Here is a 12,635-nt window from a genome sequence, read left to right as displayed (position 1 = left end):
AATCGCTCTGATATTTAAAGACAGCTATCCTTCTGTGCCTCCCCCTCCAACCTCTCTAAGTCTTCTTTTTTCCAGCCTCAATGTCCCTACTTCCTTCAACCAATTGTTGTATGGCATGGTTTTCAGGCATAGTGGATAGAGCACTGGGATTGGAGGCAGAAATATTCATTTTCATCAGTTTAAATCTGGCCTCAGATACTCTGAGCAAGTCACTTCACCCTCTTTGCCTCTGTTTCCTCATCTGTAAAATGAGCTAGAGAAGGAAATGGGCAAACACTTCCGTATCTCTGCCAAGAAAACCCCAAATGGGGCCAGGTACAGTCAGACACGACTGAAATGACTGAACAACAGCAAAAAAATGGTTTCCAGACCTCACTCCACCCCACCCTGGCCTGCAATGTCTTGACCAGCCTCAATGAGATATTCATGTACTGGCTTGTCAACATCCTTCCTAAAAGTGAGTACCCCAAACTGAAGACAAGCCTTCAAATGTAGTCTGGGCAAGGCAGAGCTAAGTCTCCCTCCCTGAATGCTGCATTGGTGTTCAAGGAATATTTGGAGGGTTTTAGCCAAACCTGATTTCACCACTGTAGGAACTCAAATGAAGAAACTGCCTCATTTGATGCCAATCAACGCTCACTTGCTGTCTAGGGATCCTGAGAGGAGAAGTGACAGGACCATGGCCATGCAGCCAGGATGGGTCAGAGACCAGCATTTGAATCTGGGTCTTCCTGACTCTCTGTCTTCCAGCTCTCTATCCTACACCATGTTGAGCAGTTCCTCTTGGTAGGATTTGTGAAAAGACACAGACAGGAACTGCATCAGATGAGCAGGCACAGCTCTGGTCCCCTGAAGGACTGGAAATCCCATGAGCTTCTTGGCCCTCCTCCTTTGCCAAAATCAAGAAAAGCCCAGGGAGAGGCAACAAGAGAAATCTCAGGTAAGGAATGTTCTAGGAGAAGTCAAAGGCAGAAAGGCATGGAGGAATGGCATGGCTCTCAGAGTTATGGGGAATCATCAACCCAACAGTCACAATTCTCAGGGCTAACAATCCTTGACAGCAGCACCAGGATTTCCTGAATTTAGTAACTACTTACGTCACACAAATGGAAAGAAGAAATTGGAGGGCAGCTTGGCATCAATGGTGGGCTGAGCCTTGTAACCGGCTTCTGCTGGTGCAGACACATCAATGAAACTAACCACAGTAGAAACCTGTGCTGTCCTTCCATGTTCTAACTCAGTCTGTGAGGAAAAAGGAAGAGGTACACAAGTCCTGAATAGCCTGTGTGTTAGTTGCCAGGGTTTAGCAGAGACCGGGAAACTTCATTCTATTCTTGACTGTACTCTTACCCCTCACCCCCCATCCCCAACTTGATTGACTCACAATGTGAATCTGGATGAGAAATACAATTTTTATTTCCTTAGTAAAATTATTAAAATAAAACCACTGATGGGTAAATATAGATAAAATGAGCCAATAAAGCATTTTGAGACACAGGATGAAAGGTAGTATTTTTTCTGAAAGTTTCAATGACTAAAACATTAGGTCTATTTCCATTGCTAGATGAATTTTCAAAAAAATTAAAAACAAAAATCTACTTTTAAAGTCTTTTAAAGGTTTTACTGTGAACAAAATCTGTTACTAATGAATACTGTTCCCCCCCCAAAAAAAGGTTAAAAAATTATAAACTAAACTGTTTTTGAATGCTCAAGGAGGAATAAATACACATGAAACATTTTCCAATCTCGGCAAATATGTATAATGTTTGTGTTTTGAAACGTGTCATGCAACCACCTTTAAACAAAGATTAGTCATACCTTGGAAAATGCGGATGAAATCATTTGCACTGCAACATTGACTATTTTGGCTTGTGGATTCATTAAGGAACCATACTTAGTCCACTTCACTCTTATATCATAGACCAGTGGGATCAAACATGGCTCCTGGAAGAGTAAAACGACAATCTTCCATTATTCCATGGAATCAATTTCTGATACTGAATGAAATCCAAACTTTAGTTTTTCTTTTTTTTTACAACAATTTCATCTTTTCAGTAATGTTCTGAGCAAAAGAATTTCCTAAAAGTTTGGATAAAATGGTCTAACAAGTACTATTTCTGCTTTCAAGTATTCCTTGTGCCAAAAATATCTTAACAGCTAGGGTATTAATTTTTAGATACCCTTACACTCTAATGCTAAACTTTTTTTTATTTTATCTTTTGATTCATTCATTAATTGAATTTAAGTGAGACAGAGTTGCACAAAGTGGTCAGCCTCACTCTCTCTTCCAGAGTCATTACAGTCCAGTGGCAGGCCAGCGTCAAGACAATTAATGATGGCTGGGGATGCAACGGATGACCTTGGTGTCTCAACCAATAACTAGTCTCCTTCGCAATTTAGGGCAACTCACTTAGATTTTCTACAGCTTAGCTGCTCTGGCTTAGAAATGGGAAAAATCCTCTCTGGCTTGGTACTAGGGACAATAATGTCAGAAGGAGCTGGTGAAGACCACGCCAGTAGTATCAACAGAAAGGCAGGCTCCTGCACAGAATAAGTGATGTGTGTATCACCTTGGACATATTTCCAAAGTATTTTTGGATCAAAGCAGGCACACGTTTCCCTTGAAAAAATGGTAAGAGCTTTTCTGTGGGAATTCAGGAAGAAGCTGTCATCGTCAGGATCTCCTTTCTCTCAGAGAGGGAAAGAGAAAAGGGCTGGCAAAGCAGCTATGGCACCTGAAAGCCTTTCAGCCCCTGGCCCCTGCCTTCAGTGCCCAACAGCAGGGCCTTGGAGGTCACTAGGGTCAGGGGCACTCCTGGGGTTGAACTTGTGCCTAAGAAGCTTATTAGCACACAAGCTAGCAAGAAGGCCTACTGCAGCAATGGGAGGGAAAGTCCACACATCCACCCTGATTCAGGTTCTCTGGTCCATACTTCTTGGAAGAAAAGCTGCAAAGCCTTGAACCTGCCAGATCATCAGAAGCTTGCAAAGGGGCAGCTGGACATGGGGGCAAGAACTATGGGCACTTCCCTCCTCGTTTTTTATTTGCCCAACTGACCAAAGTAGCCACGCTGATTCAGGACTAAACTGCTTGTTTCTCAGAAGAGTGGCCTGAGCAAACACCATCTCCAAGGGGGATGCTGAGAGCTCCAGTCTGAGCCGGCAAATGCTCTTCTGGCAACGTTCTCCTGCTGTAAATAGACTGAATTGTATGAGACAACTGCACGAGAGACCAGCAAGATCGGCCTCTTAGGCAGAGATGGAGAACTTGCCTCAGGTGACAGAGGCCCACACACATTCCTTACAGCTTAGACAAGGAGAAAGGTGGGCAGGGAAAGCATCACAGGGAGTCAGGGGGGCTAGACAGTTATCAATCCCATGAAACTCATTGGGGATTTTGGATAAAAAGTGCCCAGTGTGGGTTGCATCTATAGCCTAAAGATGCTGATATGATTGGTTGCTGACAGCATAGCATAGTGGGTAGAACACCAGATTTTAGAATCAGAGGACTCCAAGGATCAGTCAGCCAGCCAAGAGACAATGTAGTAAGGGCTTACTCTGTCCCAGACTGGGCAAAGAGCTAGGGGTGAACAAGAAAAGCCACTTGTTTTGTGTATGACCTGGAGCTTCCTCATCTGCAAAATGAGAAGGGGTTGGGCTCAGTCTAATTCTACATCCTGTGACTGCAGGAAGGTCATGATGCTGACCATAGAGACCTCTGGATCCCTTTGAAACAGTCTAGAGGTTATAAAAATCATAGACTGCCAGAGACAGAAGAAATTAGCCTCAGAAGTTTAGTCCAACCTCTTCAGTTGCCAGAAAAGGGAAATGAGGCCCAGGGAGGAGAAGGACTTGCCCAGGGTCATAGAGGCAGAGCCAAGGACCAGAAACCAGAACAGGTTTCCTGATTCCCAGGTCACTGTGCCTTTCAGAATACCACACTATCTCCTCTAAAACCCTCTCCATTCTGTCATGAATTTCAAGGGAGGGAGAGTAATAGTAGGACAGCTGTTCAAATATATCAGTGTTTCTGTTTCTTCAGAGCTCCATCCAAAGTCTTTTCTATACAGGTGAGTGAGGCAGGAAGTCACCACCTGCCACACTAGACATCTTAATGAAAACAAAAATCAAAACTGCCCTCCAAGAACTGCTCTGCCTTCTAAGGGGACAATGAAGAGAAAGAATGGGGAAAATTTGTTCAAGGAAGTATTTAAACAATGGAGGAGACATTTGGGGAGAGCAGGCTACACTTGAATTTCACTGTCACTGGAACTGGTTCAAGCAGGGAATAATAATACACAAATGAGTATAGAATCCATTTTAACCTAACTGGGAAGTGGGAAGGAAAGGGGTTAAGGAAAAAAGAACAGAGAGATAAGAGGAAGGGTTGGTAGCTAGTTGGTACAGTGTATAGTGCTCTTCTGGCCTTGAAATCAGGAAGATTCATCCTAAGTTCACATCTGGCTTCAGATGCTTATTACTGGGGTGACCCTAGGCATGTCACTTCACCCTGTTTGCCTTTGTTCCTCATCTGTAAAATGAGCTGGAGAAAGAAATGGCAAAGCACTCCAGTATCTCTGCCAAGAGTAGCCCAAATGGGTCACGGAGAGTTGGGCATGATTGAAAAACGACTTAACAGCAGATTAAGGGAGGCATTAATCAGAAGCAAACCAAACTCTTATGAGGGGACAAGGAGAAAAGTATGAGAATAGGATGGACAGAAATAATACAGTTAGCAGTCTTCACTGTAAACATGAATGAGATGAACTCACCAATAAAATGGAAGAAGAAATGAGACTGGATTAGAAACTAGAATCCAGCAATATGTTGTTTACAAGAAACACACTTGAAAAAGAAAGGTACACAGAGAATTAAAATAAGGAACTGGAGCACCATCTCTGTTATGTTTCAGCTGAAGCGAAAAAGGCAGAGATAGCTTTCATGATCTCAGATAAAATAAAAGCAAATATAGATTTAATTAAAACAGATACAGGGAAACTACATTTTGCTAAGAGGTACCCCAAGCAGTGAATTAATATCAGTATTGAACATATATGCTCCAAACAGCATAGCACCTAAATTCTTAAAGGAAAAATTAAGTTTCAAGAAGAAATTGACAATACAACTATAATAGGGAACTCAATTTATCCTCAGGTCATGATAAATATGACCATAAAATAAATGAGAAAGAAATTAGATAGACGAATAGAATTTTAGAAAAGAGATGTAATAGAACTTTGGGGAATAAAGGCAACAGAAAAGAGTGCATCCATTTCTCATCTGTGCATGGCACCTTCACAAAAATTAACTATGTATTAGAGCTGAAAAACCTTACAAATTCAGAAAAACAAATGCTGAATGCATCTTTTTCTGCCACAATACAACAAAAAGTATAATAAAAAAAGACCTTTGAAGAAAATATTAAAAATTGGTTAGAAACTAAATACTAGAAAATGGATTGGCAAAAGAACAAATTATTGGAATAATCACTAATTCTATTAAAGATAATAACAGGACAACACATCAAAATTTGTAAGATGCAGCCAAAACAGCATTTAGGGGAAAATGTATCTCTCTAAACTCTTATCCAAAGAGAAAGAATAGATCAATAAGGAATGTGAAACTGAAAAAACTAGAAAACCACCAACCCCCCCCATTAAATATCAGAATTGAAATCCTGAAAATCAAGAGATTGAAAAAAGTGAAAAAAAAAACCCAATTGAATAAGTAATAGTAGCAATTAATTTTTTGGGAAAAATAAGCCATTAGCTAATTTGCTTTTAAAAAGAAAGAATGAAGACAGCTGAATTATTGGTATAAAAAATGAAAAAAATTGAATACACAACCAATGAAGAAAAAATAAAAACAATTATTAGGAGCTACTCTACTCAACTATATCCATATAAAACTGATAATCTAAAAGAAATGGATGAATATTTACAAAAATATAAATTGCCCAGATTAAAAGAAACAGAGATAGAATATTTAAATGACCCTTCCTTAGAAAAAGAAATTGAACATGCCATAATGAACTCCATAAGTAAAAAACCCCAGGATCAGATGGATTTACAAGTGATTTCTACAAAACATTTTAAAAACAATTCCAATACTACATAAACCGTTTTTAAAAAGGATCTTACAAAATGACACAAATATGGTCTTGATACCTAACCAGCGAAAGTTAAAACTAAGAAAACAATAGACCAAATAGATCAAATTCCCTATTAAATACTGATGCAAAAATTTTAAATATTAGCAAGGAGAGTATAGCATTGCTACATGTCACAAAAATCATACACTATGACCAGGCTAGATTTATACCAATAACATAGAGCTGGATCAATACTGGGAAAACTATAAACATAATTGATCCTATTAATTACAAAATCAACAAAACACAAAAAAATATTATTTTAATAGATGATGAAAAAGTTTGGCAAAGTACAACCCCCATTCCTGTTTAACAAAAAAACCAAAAACACTAAAAAACATAGGAATGAATGGAGCTTTCCTTAAAATGATGTGGTATATATCTAAAGGCAAGAGCAAGCATTATCTATAATGGGAATATGCTAGAACCCCTTCCAAAAAGATCAGGAGTGAAGCAAGGATGTCCACTATCACCATTACTATTCAATATTGTACTAGAAGTGCTAATTATAGTAATAAGATAAAAAAAACTAAAGGAAAATGCATAGGCAATGAGGAAATGAAAATTATTACTACTTGCACGTGATGTGAGAGTTTACCTAGAGAACCCTAAAGAGTCAAGTAAAAAACTATTGAAAACAATAACTTCAGCAAAGTTGAAGGATATAAAAGAAATCCACACAAATATCCCATATTTCTTTATGTTAGCCCACAAAATCCAGTAGGATGAGATGGAAAGAGAAATTCTATTTAAAATTACTATGGACAGTATAAAACACTTGGAAGTCAACCTGCCAAGACACACATGGGAACTATATGAACACAATTACAAAATACTCTTCACACAAATAAAGACAGATCTAAATAACAAAGAATATTAATTGTTAATTTACATATTCAGTGCCTTATCAATCATACTACCAAATAATTACTTCATAGAGGTAGAAAAAAATAACAAAATTCATCCAGAGGAACAAAAAGTGAAGAATATAAAGGGAATCAATGAGGGGAAAAATAGGAAGGGAGACTAACAGTACAAGATCTCAAACAATATTACAACGCTGGAATTAACAAAACAATTTGGTACTGGATTAAAAAATAGGTTGATCAGTTAAATAGATTAGGTATACAATATACGGAAGCAAATGAGCACAGTAACCTAGTATTTGATAAACTCAAAAGATCCAATCTATTGTGGGAAGAACTCACTATTAAAAAAAAAAAACCTGTTGGGAAAACTGGAAAGAAGTCTGAATGAAACTAGGTACAGATCACCCTCTCCCACTGTATATTTATCCTGTGCCTTTGCTCTCCTATTTCTTTTCTTTTTTTTTTTTTGTAGCTTCGTTTGTTTTTTTGTTTTTGTTTTTTTTTTTTGTTTTTTCGTGAGGCAATAGGGGTTAAGTGACTTGCCCAGGATCACATAGCTAGTAAGTGTTAAGTGTTTGGTCTGAGGTCAGATTTGAACTCGGGTCCTCCTGACTTCAGGGCCAGTGCTCTATCCACCGCGCCACCTAGCTGCCCCTAGAAGTGGCTTTTTAAATGTCATTTTCTTCTTCTAAGTATGAACCCAGATCTTCTCTATCACCATAGTAGTTAATCTATGGTTGAGTTCTTTTGTGTTTAATTTTTTTTAAGTGACTTCTTTCTTGGCTGTTAACTTTACATTACAGTCGGGTTCTAGTGCCAGTGTATGGGGGATGGTGTCTCAGACTTCAGGTTTTTTGTACTGTTGTTTTCTGAATAATGGAGGGATTTTTACACTCTTCTAAATGTATATGTTATTCCCTCTTTAACTCAGTTCTGATAAGAATAATGTTCTGGCACTATCAGCCCTACACCCCAACTGTGGCAGTTCTTTCATCGTCAAATGAACTAGGAAATAGGAGAGGGAGGGGACTGGATAAAGAAGGGACTTTTAGAACAGTGTGTAGATCAAGAAGTAGGAGGGTGGGAGGAGAGGAAAAAGGAGCAGTAGGAAGGTTAAGGAATAGGAGGGTAAGGGGAGAGGATAAGGGAGGGATTCTTTAAAGCGGTGCTTCAGCTGATGTAAAAAAAAAAGCAGGGATAGCAATCATGATCTCAGACAAAGCTAAAGCTAAAATAGATTTAATTAAAAGAGATAAACAGGGAAACTTCATTATGACAAAATTACCATAGACAATGGAGTAATATCAACAATAAATATATATGCACCAAATGCTATAGCACCTAAACTTTTAAAGGAAAAGTTAAATGAATTACAGGTGGAAATATAGGGTAATACTATAATAGTGGGAGACTTTAACCTTCCCCTCTCAGAATTAGATTAACCAAAAATAAGTAAGAAAGAAGTCAAGGTGGTGAATAGAATCTTACATAAGCTAGATATGATAGATATCTGGAGAGAACTGATTGGAAACAGAAAGGAACATGCCTTTTTTTCAGTGATACATGACACCTTGACAAAAACTGACCATTACAGCATAAAATAGTATATAGTTAAATGCAGAAAAGCAGGAATATTAAATGCATCCTTTTCAGATCACATGTAATAAAAATTATATATTCAATAAGGGACCATGGAAACACAGATTAAAAACTAATTGGAGACTAAACAACCTAATCTTAAAGGATGAGTGGGTTAAAGACCAAATCATAGAAACAATAATTTTCTTAAAAGGGATGACAATAGTGAGACAACATACCAAAACCTATGGGATGCAGCAAAAAGAATAATCAGAGGAAAATTTATATCTCTAAATGCTTATATCAATAAAATAGAGAAAAAGCATGCTAATGAATTGGGTATACAATTAAAAAAACTAAAAAAAAAAAATAAATTAAAAATCCCCAATTAAATACCAAACTGGAAATCCTAAAAGTTAAAGGTGAGATTAATAAAATTGAGTGTGAGAAAACTGTTGAATTAATAAAATTAGGTGTGTTTTTTGAAAAAAGCCAACAGTTAAACCATTGGTTCATATGATTTTTAAAAAAGAGAGAAGAAAACCAAGTCACTATTATTAAAAATGAAAAGGGTGAATATACCACTAATGAAGATGAAATCAAAGCAATTATAAAGAGTTATTTTGTCTAATTATATGCCAATAAATTTAACAATTTAAGTGAAATGGAATAATATTTACCAAAATATAAACTGGCTAGATTAACAGAAGAGGAAATAGAACATCTAAATAAAGCTATTTTAGAAAAAGATGAACAGGCCATAAATAAGCTTCCTAAGAAAAAAAACCATCAGGACCAGACACATTTACAAGTGAATTTTACCAAACATTTAAAGATCAACTAATTCCAATATTAAATAAATTGTCTGGAATAATAGGAAAGGGAGTTCTACCAAACTCCTTTTATGAAACAAATATGGTGCTGATACCTAAACCAGGAAGAGCAAAAACAGAAGATTATAGACCAATTTCACTGATGAATATAGATGCAAAAATCCTAAATAAAATATTAACTAGGAGACTACAACAATATGTTCCAAAGATTGTAAGTGGAATTTATACCAGGAATGCAGGGATGGTTTAACATAAGGAAAATTATTAATAGAATTGATTATATCAATAATAAACGTAACAAATCATATGATTATGTCAATAGATTCAGAAAAAGCTGTTCATAAAATACAACATTCATTCTCATTAAAAATACTTGAAAGCATAGGTATAAATGGATTTTTCCTTAAAATGGTAAAAAGCATCTACCTAAAATGATCAGCAAGCAGTATTTATAATGAGGATAAGCTAGAAGCCTTCCCAGTAAGATCAGGAGTGAAACAAGGATGCCCTTTGTCACCAATATTTTTCAACATTGTATTAAAAATGTGAGCAATTAACAATAAGAGAAGAAAAAGAAATTGAAGGAATCAGAATGGGCAATGAGGAAATAAAACTATCTCTTTTTACACAAAATATAATTGTATGCTTGGAAAATCCTAAAGATTCACCTAAAAAGTTAGTTGAAAAAATTATTTTAATTATTTCATATTTTCATTAATTATTGTTTTAATTAAGTTGAAAAATTAACAATTTTAGCAAAGTAGCAGGATATAAAATAACCCCACATAAATCACCAGCATTTCTATATATCACCAACAAAACCCTGTAAGCAGAGATAGTAAGAGATACCCCATTTAAAATAATTGTAGATAGTATAAAATACCTGGGAGTGAACTTGCAAAAACAAACCCAGAAACTACATGAATATAATTATAACATTTTTATTCAAATAAAGCCAGATTTAAGTAATTGGAGAAAAATAATTGTTCTTGGGTAGGTAGAGCCAATATAATACAAATGACAATTTTACCTAAACTGTTTATTCAATGCAATCCCAATTAGATTACCAAAAAATTATTTTACTAACTTAGGAAAAAATAACAAAATTCATTTGGAAGAAGAAAGGGTCAAGAATATAAAAGGAATTAATGAAAAAAAAAAGTAAAGGAAGGAGGTTTAGCAGTACCAGATCTTAAACTATATTGTAAGGTTGTAATTATCAAAACTATCTGGTGCTGGCTGAGAAATAGAAAAGTAGATCAATGGAACTGAGTAGATATATAATACACAGTAGCAAATGATTATAGTAACCTTGTGTTTGACAAGTGTAAAGATCATTATTTGGTAAAAAATTTTGGAGAAAACTGGAAAGATATCTGGGAGAAACTGAGCATAGACCAATATCTTACACATTTACCAAGATAAGGTCAAAATGGATACATAATACAGATATAAAAGGAAATGTCACAAGAAAATTAGAACATGGATCATATTACTTATCAGACTTATGGATAGGAGAAGAATTTATGAATAAACAAGGGATAGTAAGCATTGTGTGGCATAAAATGGATAATTTTGATCATATTAAATTAAAAAAGGTTTGTACAAATAAAACCAATGTAGTCAAGATTAGAAAGAAAGCAGAAAATTGGGAAAAATTTTTTATAGAGTTTGTCAGATAAAAGTCTCATGTCTCAAATATATAGAGAACTTTATAAGAATATGAGTTATTCCCCAAATGATAAATAGTCAAAGGATATGAACACGCAGTTCTTTGATGAAGAAATCAAAACTATATATACTCATAGGAAAAAAATGCTCTAAATCATTATGGATTAGAGAAATGCAAATTAAAACAACTTTGAGATATCATCCTACACCTATCAGATTGGCTAAAATGAGAGAAGGGGAAAGCAACACATGTTGGAGGGGATGTGGAAAAATTAGGACGCTAATACATTGTTTGTGGAACTGTGAATTGATCCAACCATTTTGGAGAGCAATTTGGAATTATTCCAAAAGAGACCTAGCTAGAGTCAGGAAGACCTGAATTCAAATCCTACCTCAGATACTTAGTAGCTGTGGACAAGTCACTTAATCCCTGTTTGCCTCAGTTTCCTTATGTGTAAAATGGGCATAACAGCAGTACTTCTCTCATAGGTCTAAATGAGTTAACGCATGTAAAATGATCTGCAAACCTTAAAAGGCAACCTCAGTGGTAGCTATTATTACAACAATTAAGAATCACTTTGGTTTTTGTTATCTCTAGCACTGGCAGGGCTTGGCACACAGGCTTGCTGCTTGAGAGTTTGGCATGCAGCAGGGACTTAACAGATGCTCTGGTTGCTAGATCTGTGAGCTGAGGTCTCACTGCCTCCCTCTGCACACTGCTGGGGCTTAATAGATGCTCTGGCATCAGCTGCTGTATCTGCAAGCTGGGGTCTCACCCCCTGGGCCTCAGTTCCTCCTCAGCACCAGTCTCCTCACACACAGAGCGCTCTGGGTGCACACAGCTGGCGCTTAATAAGTGTAGCTGTCAGCAGGGGCCCATGAGCTGGCTGGGCCTCAGGGCAGGCCGCACCTCCCTTTGGGAGCCTCGGGGTCAGAGTCAGGAGCGAAGGAGAAGTGGCCTCTCGATCGTGGGCATGGCCGTGCCGAACAGGAGTACCACGAGCCCCCAACACCCCATCTAAGGCCGCAGACTGACCTCCAGGCCGGAAACACGCGTTGCCTGGGCGACCGCGGGGCATCACGGGAGGAGGCGGGCTGGGGAAAGGAGAGGGGCGGAGCAGGCTGGGAGAGGCGGAACGGGGGTCGGGGCTAAGCCAGCCCGAGGAAGGGGCGGGGATTGACGTCAGGGACAAGAGCCTGGGGTTCAGACTTGGGGGGAGGATGACATCAGGAGAAGTAAGTCACCTCTGAGGACGCGAGGAGACCGCAGTGGGGGGCGCAGAGCGAGGGCACTCTAGGGAGGAGGATGGCGTCAGGGGAGCCGAACGACGTCTACGAAGGGGACGAGATTGACGTCAGGGCAGCCTAGCGAGGTTGGGGAACTGGAAGGGGATGACGTCAGGGGCTCAGAGCCCTCCTCTCCCCCACTCACCGTACCCCCGCCCTGGGGCAGAGAGGAAGAGTAATGTTAGGGGCACAGAGTAGATCTTGGAAATTGGAAGGGATGACGTTGGGTGCTCAGAATAAAGACTG

The 12,635-nt window shown here is 37.9% G+C and overlaps 1 long non-coding RNA gene across 3 annotated transcripts; it reads right to left on the bottom strand.

Annotated features, from left to right (window-relative positions):
• Positions 1–285: 285 nt before the first annotated feature.
• On the bottom strand, positions 286–12,169 carry LOC114039577. 3 transcript variants are annotated; one of them, XR_003568689.1, is made up of 3 exons: positions 12,139–12,169; positions 1,819–1,944; positions 286–1,242 (listed from the first exon to the last, which is right to left on the bottom strand). It is a non-coding gene; the product is annotated as an uncharacterized LOC114039577 (long non-coding RNA). The 3 variants fall into 3 exon arrangements; XR_003568687.1 differs by lacking the exon at positions 12,139–12,169 and adding an exon at positions 12,013–12,110; XR_003568688.1 differs by lacking the exon at positions 12,139–12,169 and adding an exon at positions 11,879–11,966.
• Positions 12,170–12,635: the final 466 nt, after the last annotated feature.

The sequence above is a fragment of the Vombatus ursinus genome, unplaced genomic scaffold, assembly GCF_900497805.2.
Source record: "Vombatus ursinus unplaced genomic scaffold, bare-nosed wombat genome assembly UNPS02012122.1, whole genome shotgun sequence".
Lineage (NCBI taxonomy): Eukaryota > Metazoa > Chordata > Mammalia > Diprotodontia > Vombatidae > Vombatus > Vombatus ursinus.
Note: the sequence above shows the minus strand (reverse complement) of the source record. Positions and strands in the feature narration are given on the sequence as shown.